Source organism: Alligator mississippiensis, chromosome 4 (assembly GCF_030867095.1).
Source record: "Alligator mississippiensis isolate rAllMis1 chromosome 4, rAllMis1, whole genome shotgun sequence".
Lineage (NCBI taxonomy): Eukaryota > Metazoa > Chordata > Crocodylia > Alligatoridae > Alligator > Alligator mississippiensis.
This window is the reverse complement of record NC_081827.1, coordinates 164,439,871-164,464,351: the sequence shown is the minus strand read 5'-3', so window position 1 is coordinate 164,464,351 and position 24,481 is coordinate 164,439,871. Positions and strand designations below refer to the sequence as shown.

General features: G+C 58.7%; 1 protein-coding gene across 2 annotated transcripts in view; it reads left to right on the top strand.

Annotated features, from left to right (window-relative positions):
* Positions 1–7,813: 7,813 nt before the first annotated feature.
* RARA (retinoic acid receptor alpha) overlaps positions 7,814–24,481 on the top strand; it is a 92,512-nt gene continuing 75,844 nt past the window's right edge. Inside the window, exon 1 of one of the 2 annotated variants that reach the window (XM_014604740.3) lies at positions 7,814–8,002. The gene's annotated coding sequence lies outside the window, so the exon portion shown is untranslated. The remainder of the gene's footprint in view (positions 8,003–24,481) is intronic. The other variant, XM_006270780.4, reaches the window with a different exon arrangement.

The window sequence follows — 24,481 nt, the reverse complement described above, 5'->3', positions numbered from 1 at the left end:
CTGTGAGGTCTGGCACTGGCCCAGGGTGACTCCCCCTGATACTCCAACCTCCCCAACCTTGGAACAGAGGGTCCTGCAGCACTGAGGGTGTGAACCTTTGGGGCCCACTTGCCCTGGGGGTCCACTGTAGTGTGCAGAGCCCCATCTGTGGTGCAGGGGGTGCTGTGGGACCTGGCACCTGAGGGTGCGGGGTGGGGGGGGAGGCGTAGGCTGGCTCAGTGCTGGCGGGAGGCGCGTTTGTCATCCCGCCGGCCCTTCAGCTCCCGCTTTCTGCCGCAGTGGATGAAAAATCGATGGCGCAAATTGATTCACTCGTGCTGGCGACGGAGCCTCCTGCCGGAGCCGTTAATCACCCCCTGCGTAGTGCAGGGGGGCTCCGGGTGCCTGGCACTGACGGAGTCTGCTGGGGAGGGAAGGGGAGGGGGAGCAGGGCCTTCCCTGAGAGCCCTAGCAGCTTGGAAGTGAAGCCACCCTGGCCCCGCAACAGCTGTTGCAGGCAGGGGGAATTGCCCACAACTGCATCTATGGGAAATCTCCTTCCCAGTGCCTCCTGGCCCTCAGTCCCCTACTTTAGAATATTTCCGGTGATGCCTGGATGGGTTGGGAGCCCAGGGCTGAGCTGGCTGGGGGCTGGTGGTCCAGAGTGAGGAGCATGACAAGACTTGTTGAGGGTCTGTGTGGCAGGGAGTAGCAGTTCAGGTTGGGGGAGCCTTGACAGAGCTGGGTACATGGGGGGGATCCCAAGGCTGGACTGGCAGGGGCTGCAGGATGGGATTGAGTGGCCTATGTGTGCATGTCGATACATGAGCATGTGTTTCCAGGTACCGCTGTACATGCACATGCGCTAGACTGAGCACACATGCATGTATACCCTGTGAACCAGGGCTGGTTCAGGCTCAGAGGATCTGGATGCATTTTCTCCTCCCTGCTGTGTTTATCCTGGCTCCCACCTGCATCCCTTGTGTCCCTGGCAGTCCCATTTACTGCAGCCTTGTGGGGGCATCCTGTCCCACACCCTCGTCCTGTGCAACCTGTCCTCTCTTGCACTCTCCTTACATAAGGCCACACGTGGGCTGCCACAGCTGTCTCCCTGTGCTGGGCTGTCACTGCCTTCACCCAGATTCCATCTGACAGGGAGCGTTTCCACACGGCTGGGCTTCCGCCATGTGTGGGGGCTGGGACGTGGACAGACCCTGCACAACCCCACCAAGGGAGGCCCTGACTCTCTCTGCTTCAATACAAAGTTGCTTTGCTGCGGAATGGGGCAACAGTGCCCAAGGTGTGTTTGGTGGAACCTAGCTGGGAGGGGCAGGGAGGAAGGGAAGAGGAGTGGAGCACTGTGGTGCACTGGCACCTGGGCTCTGGGATGGGGGCTATCAGTTGCTTTGCCTTGTGGTTTCCTTCTGGCCTGTTTTTCTGTGTGTCTGTCCCTATCCCCTTCTCCATGGTCTCTTAGAAGACAGGTACCCTGTGCATTCCTCCCTCCGCCACCCAGGATGGATGAAGTGGAGTTGGAGTAGCCTATGTCTGCAGGGAGCATGGGATAACAGGGCACTTCACACCCTGATAAAGAAGGTGCCTGCTGCCAGCATCTCCGGCCTCTTGAAAGCATTGTCTCCACTGGGAGGGGAAGGCCAAGAGGTCTGTGTCTTGGTCTTCTAGGAAAGAGGTTCTCAACCTTTTTTGGACCAGGTTACATTTGAAAACATCAATGGCCAGACCCAACCCAGTGCCTCTCACTCCTGACCTTCTGCCCTAGGCCCCAGCCCCGCAGTGTGTGGGGCAGAGTGTGTGTGTAGGGCACGTGGGGCCCCGAGCAGCCCCTTGCTAGCTGGAACTCTGCCAGCCTGCAAGAGAAAAGCCATGGTTTCCCACGTTTTTCTCCTTTCAAGGAGAATCGTTTTAAAGTTGTTGATCCATTTTTAAAGGTTGGTTGTGACCCTTTCATATATTATTGTGACCCACTTTTGGGTCATAACCCCCGGGTTGAGAAACGCTGCTCTAGGACATGGCCTGTGCCCCCTGCTGGCGCTTGGCTTTGCCCTGTGAGCATGACTGTCAGAGCCAGCTCAGAGCCATCTTGGTCTGGGTTTGCATCCCAGCCCTTCTCAGCTGTGAGAAAGCTGGGTGCTACAGGGAGAAAGGGCCGCCCTGGGCTGGGGCCCAAACAGGGTAAAGGCAGAAGGCAGGGAGGGACCAGCCTGTGCTGCTTAGAGCCAGCCTGCTGGCTCCTGGTGCTCCTGGCTTCTGTGCTGGGGGCAGTGATTGGACTGGGGGCATTGCTTAGATAATATGAGGGTGGAGGAGTGGAGTGAGGGCCTCCCTAGCTCCAGCAACAACTGCCCAGCTGTGCTTGAGAAGCCTGCCTGGCACGTGGTCCTAGAGAGCTGAATCCCTGCCCGTAGGCAACATGGCTGGCTTGTCCTGCAGCACTGGACTCGGGCTCGCTGAGACTAGATCTGCCCCGGGTGGGCTTCAGGCAAGGGGGCGGCAGGCACAGGACCTGCCTGGGGCTCACATCTGGGAGTGATTTTGGACATTCCTGCAGGCTGAGCGCATGCTGATGGCTCCAGCCTCTGCAGTGCTGGGGTGGGGGGGAGGGGAATCGGGGCAGGTGGGAAGGGGGAGGACCATGTGTCCTGGAGAAAAAAGGGGTATTTCAACTACATTGACCTCTACAGTGCTCTCCCCCACTGCCACTCCCCTTCAAGATCCTCCTGATTTCTGATGCATCTGCCTGGTGCCTCTGGTGTTAGAATCCCAAAGGCAAAGACTCTGGCCACACAACACCAGCTCCAAGGCAGTCCTGGGCCTCCTGTGGGCCAGCAGGCATGTGTCCATGCCCCCGGAGACAGCTCCATGTCGCCGCATCTCCAAAGCAACCCCAGGTGTCATCAGATTCTGGCGCTGTCTGACCTACCCCCACCCTGGTGCCATCAGGGTGTGGAGAGCCCCATGCTGTCCATTGAGTCCAGAGGCCTGGTTCCTTGTTCCCTGCAGTGCCTGGCTGGGCCCCAGGTGAAGGCCTCCCAAACTCCTCAAGTGGATCACAGTCCAGTGCCCCTAGAGCCCCAGTAGCTCCCACCATGTTCTGTTGCATTCGAGGTTGGCGTGGGCTGTGCCCTTTCTGCCTCTGCCTTCTGAGGTCATCTGCCTGCTTAGGGGATGGCTCTTTCCCCAGGGGGCCATGCTGGTGCCACTGCCAAGTGGCTGTGGGACTGTAGCAGGCCTATACATGTCCCTTCCCAGGGACAGGCCCAGGCCATTGCAGCCTTCTGACAGCATGGGAAATGCCAGGATGAGCCCCTCACTGGGTGAGAAACTGTGCCTTGCCAGCATGTGCTTGCATCCTGCTCCTGCCCTCAAGCTCGCCAGGGAGTAGGGGGTGCATGCTCCTGCACACATGCATGCATGCACTTGCGTGTGCATGCCAGCCTGTATTTACATACACACAAGTCCATGCTCATGCAGACCCACCCACAGGTGCAGACCCACCCACAGGTGCACACCCAGGCCTACATTCTCTCACATGCATGCTTACCCCTGCATGCATGTAGGTCTGCATGCACATGCACACATGCCTGAATGTATGCATTCACACAGCAAATATGCCAAGGGGTCCCTTGGCTGTGACCAGACTGGGCAAGGCATGTACATTCAGGCCCATATGCCTGAGCTCAGCTGCACACACACATGTATACTTATGCACACCTACCACGTACACACTTATGGCCTCACACCTGTACTTGCACACTCATGCCAGCAGGTCTGCATATGGACACCAGCCAGGCACACAGAACATGCACAATCCTGCAGGTGTGCCAATATGTACACACCCACATATGCACACTCACATATGAGCACCCAAATGTGTGCACCCTCATGCTACTGTTTTGTTACTTCATCCTAGCTGATCTGCATTCCCTACACCCTGGCAATAACTGCCCATCTCTCTCCTGGGGAGAGCTGTGGCAGGGAGCAGGGTCCAGCATTTTGGGCATGGATATTTTGGGCAGGACTCCTGGGTTCCAGTTCCAGCCCCAGCCTTGCCTTCCCCCCACCCCCCCAGCCACTTAGCACTTAACTTATAGCTGCTTACCCCTATCCATGCCTCAGTTTCCCTTCGCTGCAGGATAGGGATGGCATTTGCAGCACACATGGCACAATGCTCCTTACCAGTGCAAAGGGCACTGAGGTTGGGGCTGTCTGCTGAGGGTGCTGTTACTGAGCGCATCTGTGTTCACAGCGATCTCAATTAATTAACAAGGGGTCTGAGTTTCAATGGCAAGGAATCCTCCAAGGATGAGGGAGTAAAAAACCCTGAACAGGAATGGCTGGAGTACAAGGAGGAAGCTGGGGGGTGGGGGCCAGTGGAGGGGCTGGGGGGGAGGATGGGGGTTGAGTAGGGTAGCGGGCCGAGTTCCAGGCAGAGGGAACTCCAGTGAGATCCAGCCCCTGCCTCCTCCTGGGCCCCTCTGCCTGGTTAAAAGGTTCCAGAAGCCTTTTCTTTGCAGGACAAGATAAATCTGTCACTCTCTGGGCTGGGGGAGGGGAAGGGCTGGTGGTGCATGCTGGGTGGGTGAGTGCTGTTGGAGATGCAGGCCAGGGTGGGGGTTGGGGACTCCCCTGCAGGAGCATGGGGCTGGGACAGGCTGGGCTGTGCCATGGTTAGGCCGTGGCTTGCAGTGCTGCGGGGATCGGGCAGGGGTCAGTGCGAGGAGGGCAAGGGAAGGGGACAGAGAGTGCATTGCCCCATCCAAGGCTCCTGTCCTAGCTCTGTCCCAGGGCAACTCTAAGCGGGATGGGTCATGGAGGGGCAGGGCTGGAATAAGCTGGGCAAGGTGCTGGGCAGAGACTCGGACAGAGTACAGGCTTCCTGAAGGCCAGGCCCTCCCAGGCTCAGCTCCATTACAAGGGCAGGGTGTGGAGTTGCTGGACCCCACAGGCACTTTGTTCTGGGCAGAACAGACACTCCCCAGTGCACGGTTCCAGGGTCTTTGAATGCTCGGGGCTTGGGCTCTCTGTTCTAGGATGCAGGGGCAGGCCCCTCCAGCCAGATGCAGTGGTGTCAGCAGGACCAGGTGAGCCACACTGGGTACCCAGAAGGATCCAGCCCTGCTTTGTGCCTCAGTTTCCACTCTCACCCTTTGTCTGTTTAGACTTCTAGCTATTTGGGCCCAGGGCTGTCTCACTCCGTGTCAGAGCAGTATACAGTGTGATGGAGGTCCTGACTTGAGCTGAGGCTTAGTCTGGGCAGTGCCTAGCGCCACCGGGACCATAATCTCAGTAGGTGCCTGCTGGTGCAAGGAGAAGGAAGAAGCTTGGTCTCTGTGGAAGCTTCTAGGTATTACCATAACCTAGACTGTAGCAGAGCCTGCTTCCTTGCAGCTGCTAGCTCCATTGTCTGCCCTGGCTGTCTTGTGGGCAGGGCTGGTAGCAATGCAAGGAATTAAGGGTGCCCCGCACCCGTTTGTCAGCCCCTGTGCATGCGACTGTCCTTCCACCATCATTGAGCACTTGGCTTTGCAGCCGCTGTCCTGTCCTTCCAGCACAGGTTCCTTGCATGCAGTACCATGGATTGCCCATGAGCCTTGGGGTCTCTCTTTGGCCAGTAAAATGCAGCCACCTCTGGTGTGGAATGAGGCTATGCAGTGATATCTTGGGACAGAGTGTGAGGAGCCCAGAAGGCCGCAAAACTGGCTGGGGGAGTCTCAGTGGAGGGAAGGGAGTTGCCAGGGTGGAGATCTGAACTGGGGCCAGGCTCCATCTCCTGTGGAAATGGGCAGGGGCAGAGTGCACTGACCTAGGGAGTCGCTAGGGTAATCTCACCTGTCTGGCGATGACAGTGCCCACAGTGTGTGCCACCTGGACAGTGGGCTCAGCTGTCACCTCCAGCATTTAGCTAAGTGGTCCACTGTGGGCACCAGACCTCAGCCCACAGGGCCCAGCACATTCAGACCCAGGCAGGGGGCTTTCCTCTTCCTTGTCACCCGCTGTCTCCCAGAGAGTGGGTGGTGGGTAGCAGTGGGTGAGGCACCTGGCTTCACACCCCCAGTCCTTCACACCCTGCCAGACCAGGACATTGCTGGAAATGCCCTCCCTCCCCCTGTCCTGCATGTATCAGCCGGGACCTAGGGGCTCCTGGTAGAGACACCAGCCCATCAATCAGGGGCTGAGGCCTCTGCACCGCCCCCTTCTCCATCTTCAGTTGAGTTTCCGGTCCCTTACCGGCAATTAATAGACAAGAACAACAGTGCGCCTTGCGCCCAGACAAGTGAGAACGCAGCTGTCCTAGTGCCATGGGGGCTAGCCTGGGGCGGGTGGGAAGCAGGTACAGGGTGGGGGTGGTAGGGTGCCACGCAAGGCACCAGTATCTCCTAGCTACTGGAGGAAGGAGGCTACCCTCTCCTGCCTCTTGGTGCCTTAACCCTGCGCCCAGCTTCTCAGAGGGGGAGAGGTAGCCAGCACTGAAACACAGAGATTTGTTTTTTTTTCTTTACTTCTTCCCCTTTCGCAGTCAAGCAGAGTTAACCCCTTACAAAGCACCATCTGCCTGATTCACAGTCTCGTTTGGCTTGGGGCCTGCCGTGGGCAGACACTGGATCCTGCCCCAAGCTCCACATGGCAAATGTGGGGGTGTGGGACCAGTCTGTACCGCGCGTCTCAGTTGGCTCCGTGCCCGCCATGGGTACTAGCCAGGATGACTGGGAACTCCCAGTGACTTCCAGAGGGCAACCAGGCCTCAATGTCTCAGATGCATTGCTCTGGTTTGAGCTCAGCCTGTCGGCTGGGGGCCGGGCTTTGAGTATCTCTGCTGCAGAGGGGCCTCTACGGTGGGACATTTCCTCCTCCAGCTGGTACTGGGCTTGGATTCTGTGTCTGCAGCCTGAAGTTGGCTGGTACCAGGAGCAGGGCACCAGAACCCACCTCCTGCGTGGGAGCAGAGCATAACCCAGCGAAGAGCAGATAAGGGGCAGGGAGCGCATGTGCGTGCAAGGCCAGGGGAGAGGATTTCCTTTGATAAGGAGAGCCATGTCACAGAGGGCACAGGCACAGGCAGATGCCCCCAGGCCTCCAGCGTGCAGGGGAGTGGGCCCCGTGGGGCTGGGCGTGGAGCACCGGCGCCGTGGCCTGACCTGGGAGCCAAGGCTGCGTCTGGCAGAGCGCTGGAAGGAGCACGGGATGGGATGGGACTTCCTGGGTCACGGAGTCCAGAGCGCTGCTAACACGGGCGCCACGTCACAGGGTCCCCGCAGGGCCGGGAAGGAGGCTGTTACCCAAGATGCCCCGATGGGGACTGGCTGACTCCTGGGCACCGGGGCTAGGAAAGCAGGGCCCAGCTGCTCCCACACCAGGGTCTTGTCTCCTGCGCCCGGTGGCTGAGGGGCCCGGTGGCTGAGGGGCCCGATGCCGTTTAGGGGCATCCTCCCTGCAGCCTCCTGGGGCCCTTTGACAGGTAGGGAAACTGAGGCAGGGTGCGAGGTGACTTCAGGTGTAGGGGCCCAGCTGGGGTGTGAACCCAAGCGTCCACACTCCCAGCCCGAGCCACCAGACGTCCCTCCCTCCCTCCCCAACTCCCCCCTCACCGCCCCCACTCAAAAAAAAAAAAAAAAAAAAAATGAGCTGCCGCTTTAAGAAGCCCCTCCCCTCCCCTCCCCTCGGGAGGTCTAGACACTTCAAAGGGTTAGTCGGCAGCGACCGGGCCCGCCCCCCGCTCTCCATTGGTTGGCTGCGGGCAGGGGGCGTGTCCCCGCGCGGCCCGTTCCCCCCCGCCCAGTGTAAAGTTTCAGCCGAAGCACATGACGGGCAATGGCTGCTGTCGCCCCGCGCTGAGCGCGCGCCCCGCCAGCGCCGCGTCCCATTGCCCCGCGCCGTTGCCGCCGCCGCCGCCGCCGGAGCGAGGCCCGGGGCTGGGCTGGGCACGATGCGGCCGCGGGTTGCACGCCACGCGGGTGCCTGAGTCGCGCAGGGCCGGGGAGGCGCCCGCTCCTTTCTCTGCAAGGTAACTCCCGGCTCCGCCCGCCTTCTTCGCAAACTTTCCCCTGGGTGCGCTGGGGGGGGGGCGCTTCCTGCGGGGTGAGGCTGGGGAGAGGGAGTCTCTCTCCTTTCCCCCCCAGACTCCACATCCTAGCGCACATTGCAGACCCCCCCACTTGCACCCTGCCAGTTTGTTTGGATTTGCTGCAAATGCAGCCCAGGTTCCTCTCCCCAAGTGACAGGGCCCGCTGCTCCGGTCACTCAGGCGTTGTGACCATAGATGGGGGGGCTGGGGGGCAGGCGGGGGGAGGCACGCTGCTATTGTGCTGCTTGGGGGAGGGGGGAGTGAGCATGGCTGGGGTGGTTTTCCGCGGGGGAGCATGCGTGGCTTGATCCCCTTGTCCTGCGCCCCCCTCCCCCAAGCCCCAAGTGTTCGCACCCAACTGTTGCAGCAGGTTGTGGCTACGCATTCCCAGCTGTCACCCCCTCCCCATGCTCCCCTTCCTGGCTGCATCCTGGCGGGGTGGGGGGTGCTGGTGTGGTTAATAGCCTCCAGGGGCTTCTCAGTGGTAGTGTTTGGTTCACCCCCACCCCACCCCGCCCTTCATCCACTGCCTCCTCTGGTCTCCCCTCCTCTGGCTCCTCTGGAATTTGGGGTGAGGGTAAGTATAAGTAGCCCTTTTTCCGGGAAATCCCAGGCTTTCCATCAAGCCCTTAATTTCCATGCAAACACCTTGCAATGCATTGGAGTGCCTTGGTTGAGTGCTTCTCCAGCTGGCTCTCCTTTCCCAGCTAAGCACTTTTTGCAGAGAACTTTTTTGCTCCTTTATTCCCCCCCCCTCCCCCCTTTAAGGCCCCGTCCAGCCGTGAGCCATTGCTGCGCCTCAGCACGCTTCCCCTTTTGCTGGTGTTACGTGAGGTTAAGCGGTGGGGAGCTCCTGCTGCTCTGCCTTGGCCAGAGCGACGGCTGTGGGTGTGGCGATACGGGGCCTCTGTGCTTTTGAAGGTTTCGAAGTGCCGCTTTTGTTGGTGTGTCACTTTCCCCGGCTTGGCATGATCTTTAAATGGCCTGACACTGCTTTCCAGAGGTGCCTGCGCAATGACTCGGGGAACCCTGTCACCCTCTGTGGTTGTGCTGGTTGGGGAGGTGTGGACAGATAGGCAGGGTGCAGGGCAAGGAGGGTTTGCCTCTTTAGGATGAAGTTTTGGAGAAGGAAGAGCTGTTGGCCTGATAAGCAGAGGAAACCCCATAACAGCACTTCTGAAATGAATCCAGCAGGGTTCACACGGCCGTGAGCAGGGGAGCAGTTCTATGTGGTTACAGTTAATCGGATCTGTCTGAGGCTGGGCCTGTGCAGCAGCTGACAGTGTTGGGGATCTGAAGCAGGAGCCATGGGGATTTTCTGCTGGACCCGTGGCTGGAGGCACCGGGGTCCTCTTGCTGGCAGCATTACTGTTTGGCTGGGTTCTGATCTTGTCCTGCATTGGGGTTGACAAGTGCTGTGCAGGCCAGGCAGCTGAACGGTCCCTGTCCCAAAGAGCAGTCACATGGTGCGGAGTAGACTTTGGGCTGGTCTGGGGAGAGCTGCCTTCCCTGCTGCATGCCCCCTGGGTGCCAGGCACGAGAGCATGGGTCTGTGCTCTGTTTATCTGCAGAGTTATTTAAGGGGTTGGATTGGGCTGCATCCCAGGAGAAGGGTTGTGGGGAATCGGGTCTGTGTCGCTTCCTGGCACAGCTCAGTGCTAACCTGCCGCTGGAGGAGGTAATTCTCCCAGGAGGAAGTAATCTTTCTCTGCAGCTGACAATCCACTGGCGCAGCTACAAACAGTGCAGGGGAAAGAGGAAAGGGGGGGGGTGTCCTTCTGCCCCACCCCCTCCACTTGCTGCCTCCCCCAAGCTCCCACGTGGGGTTGATCCTTCCCTTAGTGCAGGATGACACTTGTGTGACTGCAGCCCTTGTGTACAGGGAGCCTGGCCAGGTGCTCCAGCCTGCATTTGAGAGTTGGAGGGGCCTTGGATGTGATCTGGGCCCTGGGCTCTGCCCCTGCTGCTTGCCAGCTAAAGTGAGTAGGTTGATTGCCAGAGGGAGCCTTGCTGAGACCAGGGAGCTGACTTGAGCAGTGCCCAGCGATTCTGCCTGGGTCCTCAGGTCTCGCAACAGCTTCTCCTCCCCTCAGTTTCTGACCTGCTAAGCAGAGCCTGGTAACTGTGCCACAGGTCAGGGCTGAAGAAAATGAGTTCAGGGCTAGAGCAACTGCTGCAGGGAAGGCACACTCCCTGCAGAAAGCTGTGGCTGAGGTCCTTGTCTTGCCTGAAACAGGTGGGCATGGGGGGCATTCGGCCTCCTGGGTCATGGAACTGGGTTGCCCTGAGCAGGCCTCCCCGACAGCATAATTCATTGTTCTTTTAGCACCAGGACTGTTTCCGGCAGCTCGATGCTGGCACTAGCAATGCCCCTGAGGTCCTGATGGGGAAATTGGAGCACAGAGAGAGCAGGGCATTTTGGAAGGCTACACTGCGTTGGCTTGGTGCTCTGTTGCTCAGTTGACAGCTCATGCAGCACAGTGGGCTACTTATAGGGGGTAATCCTACAGCCCAGATCTTGATGTTGATGGCAGGTACCAGGGGACAGGTGCCTGTGGGCTGTGCAGGGCTGCAGGGGGTGTAGATTGGAGGAGTGACATACAATCAGCACAGCTGGCTGTTTCTGCCAAGCTGCTCAGCAGTGGAAGAGTTAATGTGATTGTTGGCATTGGAATTATCATTAAGTTTCCAAGTGGGCTCCCCCACTCTGTCCAGGGATGCTGGGAAGCTAGGCTCTCTGCAGACTCAGGCAGGTATCTCCGCCTCAGGGCTATATCTCAGGGTGCACCTTGCAGCAGCTGGAGCTGGGAACACATTGTGTTGCTGTGGGGGAAGCGGGGATCATGGCCTGTGAGCAGGGATGGGGGGTGGGGTCCACCAGAGAATGTCTGGGGAGTGTCTGACCAGAGGGTCTGAATGTTGAGTCAGAGGTCAGGGTCCTGTGACATTCTCAATGCCCTGCACCAAGGAACTAGCTGCAGATAGAGTGCTGGAGTGCTGGCATTGGGTAGTCTTTTTTGCCAGGGCCTGGCAGTGTCTATGTGGCTTTTCTGCAGGGTCCCACTATATGAGCTCCTAGATTGCATGGGGCACCTTTTCCTAGCCCTGGGCAACACTTGGGACTTGCCTTCTTGTCACACCCTGGCAGATGCTTCTCCTTCCCTCCTCCTGTGGAAGAGTCCTGAGTGGGTGTGTGAACAGGCGAGTCTGTCTGCTTCCTTCCTGCAGGTGGGCCAGCCCTGTTCCTAAAGTACTGACCATGTGCACTGGCCAGAGGTGGCTGCATTCTGGGGTGGGGGAAGTGACTAGTACTGATCCCTTTTGGGCCTGGGTGCCCTAGAACAGCATTTCTCAACCTTGTTAGACTCCCCTTGGAAAATGTCAGCTCTTAATTTTCATTCTTGTTTTGCTTTTGACCACGAAATATAAGAGCCATTCTTCTATTGCAGAGGACTCGGGAAGACCACAATAAGTCGGAATGGTTTTAACACTATGAATTCCCAGTTGAAATCTCTGGGTTTGTCTTATGAATCATGTTTGTACACCTAACAGCGCTAATATTGTATGGCACCCTTGAGAGAGCCTCAAGGCACCCCAGGGGGCTGCAGCACCTCAGCTGAGAATCACTGCCTTCGAAAGTCCCCTTATATTTCCGGGGTGGGGGAGGCTCTGATCTCTCTGTGCCCAGGCAGGTTGGGATGTCGGGCACGCTCTGAGAGCTGCCTGTGGCATCAGGCCTAGCTATTCTTAGCTGCGTCCCTTGGGAGTCTCTTGACTCTGACCTTTGGGCCTGTTCCCTGTGTGGGGATTTAACTCTCCCCATTCTCAGATGGAGAGGTGGAGACTTGTTTCTTCATCCCTGGTCCTTGTGCAGCTACCAGGACCCAGCCATGAGCCCTGTCCTCCTGCTTAAAGGTCCTGAGCACTGATCCCTAGGCCTGTCTACCTCCCAGTGCTGTGGAAGGAACCCTGGAGTCCTATCTCCCTGCCCCTAACCATCAGGCCCCACTCCCTCTACTCCTTGGCACTGGGAACAGCAGTGCCTGTCCCTTCAGCTGTGCCCCAGGGCCATGTTATGAGCATGCACCTGTCTCAGATGGGTATTGCGGGTCATGGACTGAGCCAGACACCCCATGGATGGTCTGTTGTGGGAGGGCAAAGCTAAACCACTCTGTCCTTAGTGTGGTGAGCCTTGTACTTCAGGGTCCTGTTTAGGCTCCCTGGGTGGGTCTGTGTGAAACCCGGTGAGAGAGCCCAGCTCCTGGTGAGAAAAAGGCACCAGTCCATGTGCCAGGAGAGGGCTGTGGCCCTGGGCACTGCTGCAGGCAGCAGGCCAGCTTTGAGGCAGGTTCGGTGGCATTAACTGGTCAGCCCAGGGCTGGACTAGTGTAGCTGGAGGGGCATCTGTACCACTGGGCCCAAGGGAACATGGGCTTACAGTTTGTAGTTCCTGTTGCTCAGGGTAGTCGGTACTGAGGCCGGCAGCCTGTTTGACATGGGCTTGTACCATGAGCTGGTATGATAGGCGCCTTCTGTTTCCTGCCCAGGAGCTTCAGTAGGCTGGACCCAAGTCCTATGCTTGGCAGGTGGGAAGATGCCCAACCCCTACTGTGCCCTGTTGGGAGTGGGGGGGTGGAACCTGGCAAGCACAACCATGGCATTGTCTCTGATAGGGTACAGTTTGTGACTTGGTGATGGTTAGGGAACTGCAAGCCTCTGGGTCCTCAGCGCTCTCACCATGGGTGTGAGGAGGCCAAAGGATGAAGGCAGAAATTCCCATGGTGGGGGATGCTCCAGGACCCCAACAGCCCTCTTAGCACAGGCATCTGCCTGCACCTCCCACCCCACGAGCACTTAGCACTTAAGATCCAGGAGGCCCTACTGGGACTGGTGTCTCTAGGCAGGCAGTTTTCTCCCCCTGGCTGCTCTTTGCTGGTGTTGGGGACCATGGAGGAGGATATGACAGTGCAGAGGGACCCTGCTTGCCAGGGTGGGACCCGGGAGAAGGGGCTGAGCTAGGGCCCCTGTGACTCATTGGCTCTGTCTGGGGCTCTCAGCATGGCATGTGCATCCTCCACGTGCCTGTCTCTGGGGGAGCTTTCTTTGTGGCATCGGGGCCCTCCTGCCTCATGAGCTGCGGTGCCACAACCAGCCTTGGGGCAGAGGGGATGACAGCAATGTGCTGCTTCAGCCCAGAGAGATGCCAGTGGTTTCTGAAGGGGAACAGCAGGGTTTGAGGTGGGGCCAGGCTGGCATACAGGAGCCCCGCCAGGATGGGTATCACTTGTGGGGCAGGGCATGTAGGGTTGGCTATGTTTTGTGACCCATAAGGTTTATGAACTGGGCCCTGCCCCAGCCCTGCTCTCTAGCTTGCTCCTCTTTGCATGGAAACCAAAGCTTGTGGTGATCTGTGCCCTGCCCATGAGGATGAAGAAGTCAGTGGACAACCCAGTGGCTAGCTCCATGGTGGGCCATGCTCTTCCTGTGAATGAGACTGATGGGGCATTGGGAGCTGAATGTGTGTTACTGTGAGATGTTTGTAGGGGATTTGGGGATGAGGAGCACTGACTGGGTGAGGAGAAGCAGGGTGTGTGTACTGGTGGGTCTGGTCATAAGATTGGAATTGCTGGGACATCCCCTTGAAAAGCAGGACAAGAAGGTGCTTGGTGTCTCCTGATACTGCACTTAACCCACCATGGCAGGTGACTGTGAGCAAGTCTCTGTCTTATTGTAGGATGAGCTTGTTCCCCTGTCAGGGGCTGGAGATCCAGGCCAGTGCAACACTGGATCCAAGCTGGGACTGGCATGCTGTGTGTTGACACCCTATCCCTCTGGTGCCTGTGGGATGAGGGGAGTCTAGCTGTAATGACTGCCTGAGTGATGCCTCCCTTCCCCCAAGGGTGAGAGGGGGGGTGTTGCCCTGTCCCTCGCAAGGAAATCCTTGCTGGGTGGCTTGAGGGCTCAATAGGTTCAGCCTGGCCTTTATCCTTCTTCCTGCATCTCTGCAAATCCTCACACCATCTCCCATGGTGGGTTAAGTGCTGGTCTTGCCCTGGTACCAGGATCCCTGCTCTATAGGGTCATCTTGTTTGTGCATGGAGGCTGGAGGTCACCCTTTGTGGAGACTGCCTGGTTCCCAGGGGTATGTGGGGTAGATGGGTGGGAAGGAGACGTCTGGGGTAGGGTATCTTGACTGGTGACATGGGCTGTCTCCTGGCAGGAGGGGTGTAGGGGGGCACCTTGACCAAGCTGCTCTGTGACTGCCAAATAAATCTAGATGAAACCCAGGTGCAGCTGTGCTGTGAGTGCATGTGGGTCCTGGCTTATGGCCTTCCCCCTGTAACCAGAGGGCCCGGTCTGCTGCTGGTCTGGGACAGACCCATCCCTGGGCCTGAGGCTCTGGGGGACGGGTGCAGTGCTGGCCTTGAGGAGGGTCTGCTTGCAGCGCCTGGGTGAAGGGCTCTGATTAATTGCTAGTGCTGGGGGGAGGGAGAGGCGCAGACGCCCTCCCCCACCAGTGATGAGGAGCCGCTTGTGCCATATGTCATCTGCAAGGCAATTTTCTTCTAGATTTGCAATGAGGTGCTGGCCTCTGCCCTCCATGTCAGCAGATATTAATGACCTTGAACCAGGTGACTTGCAGTCATGCTGGGTCCTTCTCCTATCACTGGCAGCGCCACTTTGTTTCCAAAATGGAGCTGAGTGCCGCTAGCTAGGATCTGTTGTGGGGTACTGGGGAGGGTGGCTAGGCATTGGCACAACAGCCTGCCATGACTCTGGGTGGGGGCTGCTCAGGCCTGACTGCCCCTGAGATGCTGCATTCCTGCTGGAATCTCTTGATCTGCTCACAGAAGATTTCTCTAGATAAGGATGTTAAAGCCAAATGATAGCATAGAGCCGGGGAATGGCTGTCCCCAGGTCCCTCTGAGCAGCCTCTTCCTTCCTCCACCCCAGTGGAGGAGACCAGCAGGGAGCATCTGTGCTGGCTTGTAGGGAGAGATCCCTCTACTCGGTTCTTGTGTGAGGGGCTATGGGCTGCTCTGGGGCACTCTGGCATGAAGGTCACTTTGGTGCTCCCTGGCTCTTGGCAAGCACTAGTGGGTGAGGGCACCTTCCCCTTTTCTGAGAAGTAGGACAGGATCTGCTGCCAGGTGCAGATGGGCAGAGAGGTTGCCTGCTTACAGCTGTATGGTGGCACAGCTGAGAGTAGCCAGCTCTAGAGGGGTGTGGACCAAGTACCTAGGGCAGCCCTGCCCATGGGAACTCTTCCCCTAGGCCATGGCTGAGGGGCTGGCACAGCTTGTGGAGCAGGAAAAGCATGTGTATCCTCCGCCCCTGCCTTGGCACTCTCTCCTGGCTGATGGATTGTGAGAGTTTGCAAGCTCCTCCTTTGGTCAGGTTCACCCATGCCCATTCTGTTTGACCTTGTGGCCTGTTCAGAGGCCAGCAGTCATGCCAGCCTCTATGCATGGGAGGCTTTGTCAGTGGCCTGCATCACCCTATCCCAGGAGCCAAGGCTGAGGTGCACATGGATCCATCTCCCTAGCTGTGCTCTCTGTGCTGCCTTCCAGAGTCCCAATAGGAGCTGTGCCCACTGTTGTGTTTGCCGACTCATGTTCCTGCTCTGCGTGGGTGTCTGAGTGTGGCAGCTTGGGTGGAGCAGGTGCCTGGCCCCTGGCCTGCAATGTCAGGATGTGCTACCCCGGGTGCATCATGGGCTCCCATGAGTGAAATGGGCAGGAGCTGCGAGGGCACAGAGCATGCTGCCTGCAGTGCCGGCACTCACCAGCCTCTGCTCTATTTATAACTAGGAGCCACGTTTTGTTGCTATGCTGCCATTCGCCTCTCATTCCCTCCTCTGTGCCCAGGGCAGTGGTGCCCATCTCTTGTCCAGGTCCCAGTGGGACCCACCAAGCAGCAGACCTCTAGGGAAGGGCATGAGCTGCTGCGCTTGGAGCTGGGCAAGGGAGTCGGGACTCCTTGGTTTTCTTCTTGATTATGGCAGAGGGCTTGGGTCTTGTGGTTAGGGTGGGGGACTGAGACTCTGGGCTCTTTATCCCGCTCTGTGGGAGTATGGCACTTGCCAGCCACTCCCCACCCTTGTGCTTTAGCTTATTTATAAAAATAGGACTGCTCTGTCTTGCGGGGGCGGGAGGAGCGTGTTGGTGGCATCCAGGTTACTAGCGTTTGCAGGGAGGGTGGGGTTCATGTGGTGAGAGATGCTGTGTGCTGCTGTGCCTGCCCATGCAGCAGTGGGAGGGGGTCACTATTATCTGGAGCCCCCAGCCCTTCCTATCCAGCTGGGCCGCTGTGCCAGGAACCGTCGCTGGACTGGGGCCATGCTTCTCCATACACAACCCGAGGCAAAGCCCCATCAAGTGCAGCGTCCCTTGGAGCAGGGACTGCCCCAGAGCCTCCTTGGCTGAAGGCTGTGCTGCTTCCCTGAGGAGGCCAGCCTGCTATGGGCCCCTTCCTCCCCCCTCTGCCCCCCCTGCCAAGCTGGGGAGTTGGGGGGGGTCAGGCCTGGTGACCAGTGGCCCGCATGCCCCTGGGAGCGTGGCTGTGGGGTAGATTCCTGATGGGCTGGCTGGCTGGTAGGGGGAGGGGCTGGGGTTGCCACGGGTGGAATTGCCCTTGAAGTAAATGAGAGGTGAGTAAATAAGCAAGTCCATTAACGGGAGGTGATTGTGCCGTCCCTGGAGAGGAGATGAAGTAATTATGTGGCCCCCGCCCCTCCCCCTGCGCCGGCCGGCTGCTCGGAGCCCAGGCAGCGTGGAGAGGAGCTGTAATCACATTTACAGTGACAAATGTGCTGATTAAAGAAAATGGGTTAATCTCTCCCGCGGCTGGAGGCGGCTTAGCGCAGGGGGGTGGGTCGGGGTGGCCCAGTGCAGGGAGGGGCAGGGCATTGTGCTTGGCACCTGCTCCGACAGGAGGCATCCATGGGTCGGAGCCCCTCAGAGCAAGTGGGTGAGCCCTGGGGTCAGGGTTGGGCTCTGCTGCCTGGGTGACCTGGGGGTAGTGGCGGCTGCTCCACGGCTCTATTTTCCCAGTAAGACATGCCTGTGGGGTGGCAGGGATGTTTGCAGGACCTGGGTGTGCCCATGATCTGGTTCGAGTGCATCCCATCGCCCATGCAGCACAGTGCCACGGCTAGCAGCAGTGTCTCTAGATCCTGTGCATCTGTGCTGCTGGCTCAGTTTCTAACTTGCTCTCTCCCCTGTCTCGGGGGGGTGTCTGTCCGTGGCCTCGGCTCAACAGAAATAGGCCACACTGCCCATCCCTTGCCTCCCAAGCTTCTAGCTCAGGTTAGCAGCCCCTCCAGGCTCAGCATTCAGTGCTGAGTGGTGGGGGGTGGAGGATGCTCAGTGTCTGCTTCTCTGGCCTGGGGCATGTCACCTGCACCTGGGGTCATAGCTCTGAGTCCCAAAGTCCCCTTCCTGCTCTAGTGCCCTGCTTTAGCCAGAGACCCAGCAACTCCTGCCATACCTGCATATGGGTGAGAGGGACCCTTACCCTGTGCAGGAGGGTTTACCAGGCTTCCCCCATCCCAGCAGTCCTGTTTTTTTTTCCCCGCACCCCTCTGTACCATGTCCTGTATGGGGAGAGAAGAGCCGTGTACCTGGCTCTGGCTGGAGGCCCGTCCTATGTAGGGGTGGGGCAGGCGGAGGAGTTTACATTGCTTTTCATTTGCTTGTGGACTTTCTTGATCCCCTGCCCTAGCAAAGAGACTGAGGGCAAAGCAAGGTGGGACTGAGGGTGAAAGGGAGGGAGTTAGAGGCTGGGACTGGGTGGGGTGGGACCTGGCTTCAACTCTCCGTGCTGCCACAGACTCCTTGTGTGGCCCTGGGTCTTTTGGGACTCTCTAAACCCCCCCCCTCTCCCTCTGCTCGTGAGGCTGGTGCTCTTGGTTTCCCTGTGTGGGTGTGAGTCTTGGATGTCTGGGGGGTGGGTGTTGGTTGCTGCAGCAGTAGGATGAGGGCACTGGCTGTAGAAGGGAGCAGAACCCAGGAGTCTGGACTTCAGGAGGCATCATGAGGCTCTGATCCCCTTTGCCTTTCTGGAAAATAATGACCTGTGAAAAAACTTTGGTGGAAATAAGAGCCACTGAGCTGCCCCTACCCCCTTCCCACCCTACAGGGCCTACCACCCACACAGGGCTCAGCTGAGCCTGTGCCTCCAGCCTGGTCTTCTCTGGGCTGGGCCTGCAGCAGCTGCAGCTGACTCTGGGTTGTCGCTGAGCCAGAAAGGCTTGTCTGGGGCACGCTGTTCCCGGCAGGCTGTTCCCAGGGCAGCGAGGCCGACCTGAGCGTCAAGCACTGAGGAAAAAAACACCAGCCTGTTGCACAGCCTCTGTGTTGCAATATTGTGGGGCTGCAGCTGGGTCTGGCATTGTGCCCACAGCTGCAGACCTGTGCCCGCTGCCACTGGGTGGAGCAGGCGGTGGCCACCTGCGCCCGGGGAGAGGTATGTCTGGGACACTACAGCTCCCAGCATGCCATGTTCCTGCCTCAGCAGTGGGGAGGCTGTAGGGATTGAGGCAGACCATGGTATGCTGGGAGCTGTAGTTTTCTTCCAGCTACAGCTCTGAATGTGGCTGGACATGGTGGAGAAGGAGCTGGATTATAACTGAGCCATGTTCCCAGCCTGTGTCGTGTTGCTCAGGGGTGCTGGTGTGAAGGAGTGCAGAGTTGTGCTCTGTCTCGCCCTGGCTTAGGTGGCGCTGTACTCTGCCCCCTTGAACTGGGTGTTGTGAGCTCTCCCCAGGGAGCTGGGGCTCTGTGGTTCCTACTTGCCAGGCAGGGATACTGTCCTGGGTATCTGGGGTGGGGGTGGTTTGTGCCACTTCCAGAAACTCCTAGACCTGCTTTCAGATTTAATGATGTCATGGTAATGCATAGAAGGGGCTCCCTGGCCCCCAGTTGGAATAGCTCTGTTGTGGGTGCTGCATGGACGATGCTTTCTCCCCCCCCCCCCCCCCCCCCCCAGCCCCAAGGAGAGAGTGCAGGGTTGAAGCTGGGAACTAAAGGGGCCCCTCTTCAATTCCCCTCACAGTTATATGGTGAATTGGTGCATAAGTGGGAATCGGACATTGGTCTCCCTGTCTCCCGTCCAGGAGCTGCCCCTTGCTCCTCCAGAGAGGCTTCCTGCAGGGTATCAGACACAGCTGCCCCGTCCTTGTGAACGTGACCCCGCATGGCTAGCCTCTGTCTGGGGAGCCTTGACTGTGAGGCCGGTGCTTTGGCTCCGTCTGGTCTAATTTGGGTCTCACTGGGAAGGGGCCCATGGAGTGGCCCCTGGGGTCAGAGTATGGCTAGCTGGTGCCATGTGGGAGAGGAGCAGAGGGCTCCACGTGGCTGAGGCAAGCCCTGTGATGAGCATGGGCTGTGCGCTGGGGCTGACGAGCAAGGCTGGGCCCAGCTCAGCAGGCAGGATCTCAATCCTGGAGCACAGAGGAGCCTGTTCCAAAGAGGAGGTGGCTGGACGCTGAGGCGGTGGGAACAGTTCCCTGTGCAAGTGGGCGTGGGGGCAGGGGTGGAGGGGAGCGGTTACACTCAGATTTAAAATAGCAGCTCGGGCCTCAGCCATGCAGAGAGCCCTGGGAAGTGACTGAAAAGCCAGGGATAGAATGGGCAGCTGCAGCTGCGGGCTGCCTTTCCCCCCACCTCGCCTCCACACGGCCCGACTGCCTGCCTGCTGGCTCTGTCAGGGCCCTTCAGCCCCAGCCTGCCAGCCCCCTGCCCTCCCAAGCCCTAGGCCTGAAGTTGTGGGTCATGTCAAGTTGTTTTGGATTCTTGCTGCCCAGTGAAGACTATCTGCTGCCCGGCTGGCTGTTTTTGGGTCCTAAGCAAGATTTTCTCCATCAGAAGGTAGAGGGGGGCTGTAGTTTTTCCCAGCAATAACTGTAGCCTCTGGTGGGGGTGTGGGCGGGGAGCACCTGTTGTCAGCAAAGAATGGAGTGTCTCCGCAAGGAGGGTGTAATCGGAGCAGCACATTCTTGGCGGTAATTGTAGCCGGGGAGGCTCAGGCCCACGACAGGTGGAATTTCATTTCGTAGCTTAAACCTCAGCAGGCGGGTGGCTGGAGGCCTAGGCATGCTGGGGTTGGGGCAGTGGGTCTGCACCATGGGGTTGGCTGAGGCTGGGTCCTTCACTGTGGGGTGGGGAAAACAGTGTGCTGCACTGGGAAAACAGGAACCTGGGTACTTCTAAATTGCTTTCTACTCTGTTCTTGGATTGCTGGAAACCTTTGCCCTCCATGCCAGTTTCCCCCTGGATGGGATCTGGAGGGTGATACCTGCTCAGCGCAGCGGGTGCTCGGGTGGCATCGGGCAGGAGCAAGGTGCCATCGTGCAAGTGTAACAGCATCCTTTTCTTGCTCTGCTGCCTCGGGCTCTACGCCTCCTCCAAGAGTTGCACTGGCATGGGCCATACCACTCCTCCCAAGGTATTTGTGCTAGTCTGTACTGGAGTCAGGACCAGTTCACTGGCATGGTGGTGGGAGGGGAAGAAAGGAGCCACTTTGCTAGGGTGTCTGGCCTGGGGAGTGGAGGAGCAGCTATGCTCTAGAGCTGCCCCACAGCACAGAAGCCCCTGAATCCCTGGCAGGCTATAACTGGTTGAGGGGGGTGGAGGAAGGGTAGTTATTTCTCTGCAAGTTACCATTAGCTTGCTGCAAACCAGCCTGGTTCAAGAGTTGTAGGGGTGGACAGAGCCACCTCTGCCCCAGCCATGTGCTGACCCTTGGCACCCTGTGCATAAATAGGTCAAAGCCTGGATGTGCCCTCACTCTGCCCACTGGAGCTGTGTCCACCCTGTTACAGGAGCTGGCAGTGCCCCCTGAGCTGCCACCCCTCCACAACCCATCCACCACAGCCATTGCCTCTAGAGTTTCCTGAGGATAAATCTAGAGGCTTCTCCCTGTTGCCGTGAATGTTTCATGACTCTGTTAAATTTTAATGCAAAATCTTTTAGGAGCTCTGGTTGTGCCGACAGAAAGCGGGGGCATCAGCTCTGACGGGGCACGCAGACGACACATCCCTGGCCTGGCAGCTGCCTGTGTTTGCCGGAGGGAGGGAAGGTGCGGGGTGGGGGGGTGGGGGGGTTGTTTCCCCTCTGCTGGGCCTGGGTTGGTTCCAGCAGCCAGCTGGCTAGGAAGCTGCTGCCCAGGCTCCTCAGGAGGCTTCCCCTGGCCGTGCTGCAGACAGCTTGGGCCTGGGCACAGGCAACATCCGCTTCTGTTGAGGCCATGGGGCAGGGCATGATTCATACCATGGCCGATGGGAGAAACGTGATGGTGACTCAGTGCTGGGAGGTTTCTCGAAGAGGAGGGTGCAAGGGGCTTTTGCCATGCTCCTGTTCCTCAGTACTGTTTAAATAGCCTCTTGTGCCCTCTTGGGTATTGGGGGCAGTGTGGGGGGTAGTGAAGGCTGCCAGGACCCCAGCGTTGGGCCTCAGCAGGCATGAGTTCCCCTCCCCAGCTGTGCTGTTGCCCTTTGATCCTATTCTGCCTGGCCCTCTGCACCCCGACCCGAACCCACTCCCCACCAGCCATTTCCACCCTGGGTGGTTCTGCTCTCTTGTTCAGATGGCTTGACATTGTGGGGTGGGGATGGTAGGGGGTGAGCAGTGTTGCGTGGCAGGGGGCTGCTCTCCCCCTGCCTCGTCAGCTGCCTCCACTTGCGTGTGAGGCCAGCGCAGGCACTTTGCTGACAGCAGTGAGGAAACCGCAGGCGGTGACCGCACATCAGATTGTCAGGGCACTTCCTGCCTTGCTGTGGTCCCAGTGCCCATGGGGGAAGAGTCGGGGTGCCTGGGGCAACAAAACAGTAAACAGTAGCTCTCCAGCCCCATCAGGGAGCCAGCCTCTGGTGGTACCACGGCCTCCCTTCCCAGAGTGCGCTGGGGCATGGGATAGCACTGTGACCCCCCTCACCTAAGCAGGACCCTGGCTCAGTGCCCAGCCACATAGAGTCCCCACACAGTGGAGGCTCCCTGAGCTGAACAGGGGCACAGTCTGGGGGAGCTGGCTCCATATGGTGGGATGCTCTTGCTGGGGTGGAGTAGAGGGTCCCCCCTCCATGGTCGGGAGATGGCACAGCTCAGGACGGGGGTGAAAGCATTGCTGGTTTCTCAGCTGAACTGAAACCTTACAGCCCTGGGAATCGAGAGCGGCCAAGGGGAAGCTGTGGCAGGGAGCGCTGCGGTCTCATGCATGACAGGAAGCCCTTGGTTGAGGGGGTTAGCCAACAGCTTTGATAGATGGCAATAGAAGATCCAGGATTTGCAGCCGCCCAGCCCCACCCAGCTCCAGCTGCCCCCCAGCTCCAGGTGAGGCTCTGTCCCCTGCCCTCCTTGACTCGACCCCCTCCCTTTGCCAGCCCTGGAGGGAGGCGGTGGCCAGGCTTCCCGTCATGTGGGGTTGTCTTCCTGCTGTGTGGTGTGTGCCCTTGGGGCGTGTGTCATATCCGGGGGTGACGGGGCTGGAAACTGCACGATGCCATCTCTGCCAGTGCTGAAAACGGAACTGTGTGTGCTGGAGGAGGGGCAGCTGTGCCCAGCTGAAGGGGATAGGAGGCAAAGCTTGGTACAGCTGGGCGCTGCCCATTGATGTGAGAGCCAACATTACCAAAGGCCTTTTGGCCCCCAGCAAGGCAGCAGCACTGCTTCCTTGAATGGGTTCATGCCCTGCACTGGTGCTGGCCTGTCTTGAGAGCAAGGATCTGCCTGGCCATGGCCAGATGGGAGACCATGGGATCTGCTGGCCAGGACGTGACAGCTGGCCCCAGTTGCTGGGGCCCTGACTGTGGGTCAGCACTCCTAGGTTCTGTTCCTAGCTTTGCCACTGATTTGCCATGTGCAGGTTCCTTTCCTGCTCCCATGCCTCAGTTTCCTCACTGTCTGTAGGAGACCTACATCCTATGGTGGGGATGGGGGAGCTGCTGGATTTGACCATGTAGAGGGAGGAGGGCTCAGATACAGCCTGCAAGCAAGGATCAAACACAGCTGCCCATGCCCAAGAACCAAGCCTGGACAGAACATCCCGGGGGGTGGGGGATTGGGCACAAGCACACACGAACTCTCAGGCAGAGCCAGGGGCCAGGCTGCAGCATTCAGGAGCAGTAGGGGCCTCTCAATGGCTGTCAGATTCCTGCCCAAATCGTGCAGCCTTGGGGGTGCACCCCACAGCCAGAAAGGAGCCTGCTCTTGACTTGGGGGTAACTCAAGCTGTGTCCAGCATAGGATGAGCCTATGCTCCAGTACCGTCTCTGCTGCCTCCTCTTCCAGTGTCTCCAGGTGTTCCTCGCAGACACGTTTTATGTATGGACAGGGAAGTACCAGGCACTGTGACAGACACGCACACCTCCAGCTGCCTTCCTGCTGGTGCTTGTGCCATGCCTGAGTGGGCTCTTTCCCAGACCCTGAGACACAGGGCTGCAGCATCCCAGCCAAGCTAGAGCACCTCAGTGAGAGGTATCCAGGCTAGCAGCTACTACTCGGGCCCCCTGCTAACCCACCAGGCTCTCAGGGAAGCAAGTCCCAGTGCCAGACACCTGCATAGACAGCTGTAGCCCAGCTCTTGGTTTTGCCAGTGCCAGGCCCATCCTGCCACCCAGCTGAACAGCCCTTTCCCTCCATATCGTGCCCACGATTCCCACAGCCTCTTTGGCCATGCAATAGGCAATCAGAGGATCTTTAACGATTGACCACCTCTTGTAGGGAGTGAGAGATCCATGCTCAGACACACGGAGTCCGAAACCCCTGCCCTCTAAGCCAGGATACTGGCCATCCAGTGATGGCCAGGGACTGTCTTGCAGAGGCCACCTCTTCCCTAGAGCAGGGAGCCATGTTAACTTCTGGGTTGTCATGGCAAACTCACGCAGCCAACAACTCTTAGAGAGGCCTGGTGGCCATCAATGCCTCACCCCCAACCTTCTGGTCCTTTTGCGGACACCTGAGTACACCCTCATGTGGCAGCTAGGAGCATAGGCGGCACAGCTGGGAACCCCCACCCCTTGTCTCTGCCAAGGGGATGTGGCAGGTCAATGCCAGTGATCAGGAACAGACTCCAAGTGACAGCTAAGGTCTGGATGAGGCTAACAGGAACTCACAAGCTGGGTCTGTTCTGGCAGCAGGGCAAGAGCTACAGCACTAAACAAGCAGGTCCAGCCAGACCCCAGCTCCCCCTAGCAATAGGTCCCAGACAAGAGCAGCACCCCCGCTCTTCTCCCCCCCACCCCCCCGGCCCGCAAAACTGGGTGCTCCCTGTCAATTTGGGCAATACTAACTCACCTGGTCTTGAAGCCTGCATTCTTAGTGCTGTGCCTTAGGACCCCCTTCTCGCTCCCGGGCCCGTAGGCCTCCAGCTTCTCTCTGCCCCCACCCCTGCCCTGGATCCCAGAATCAGGTCTGCAGCTCT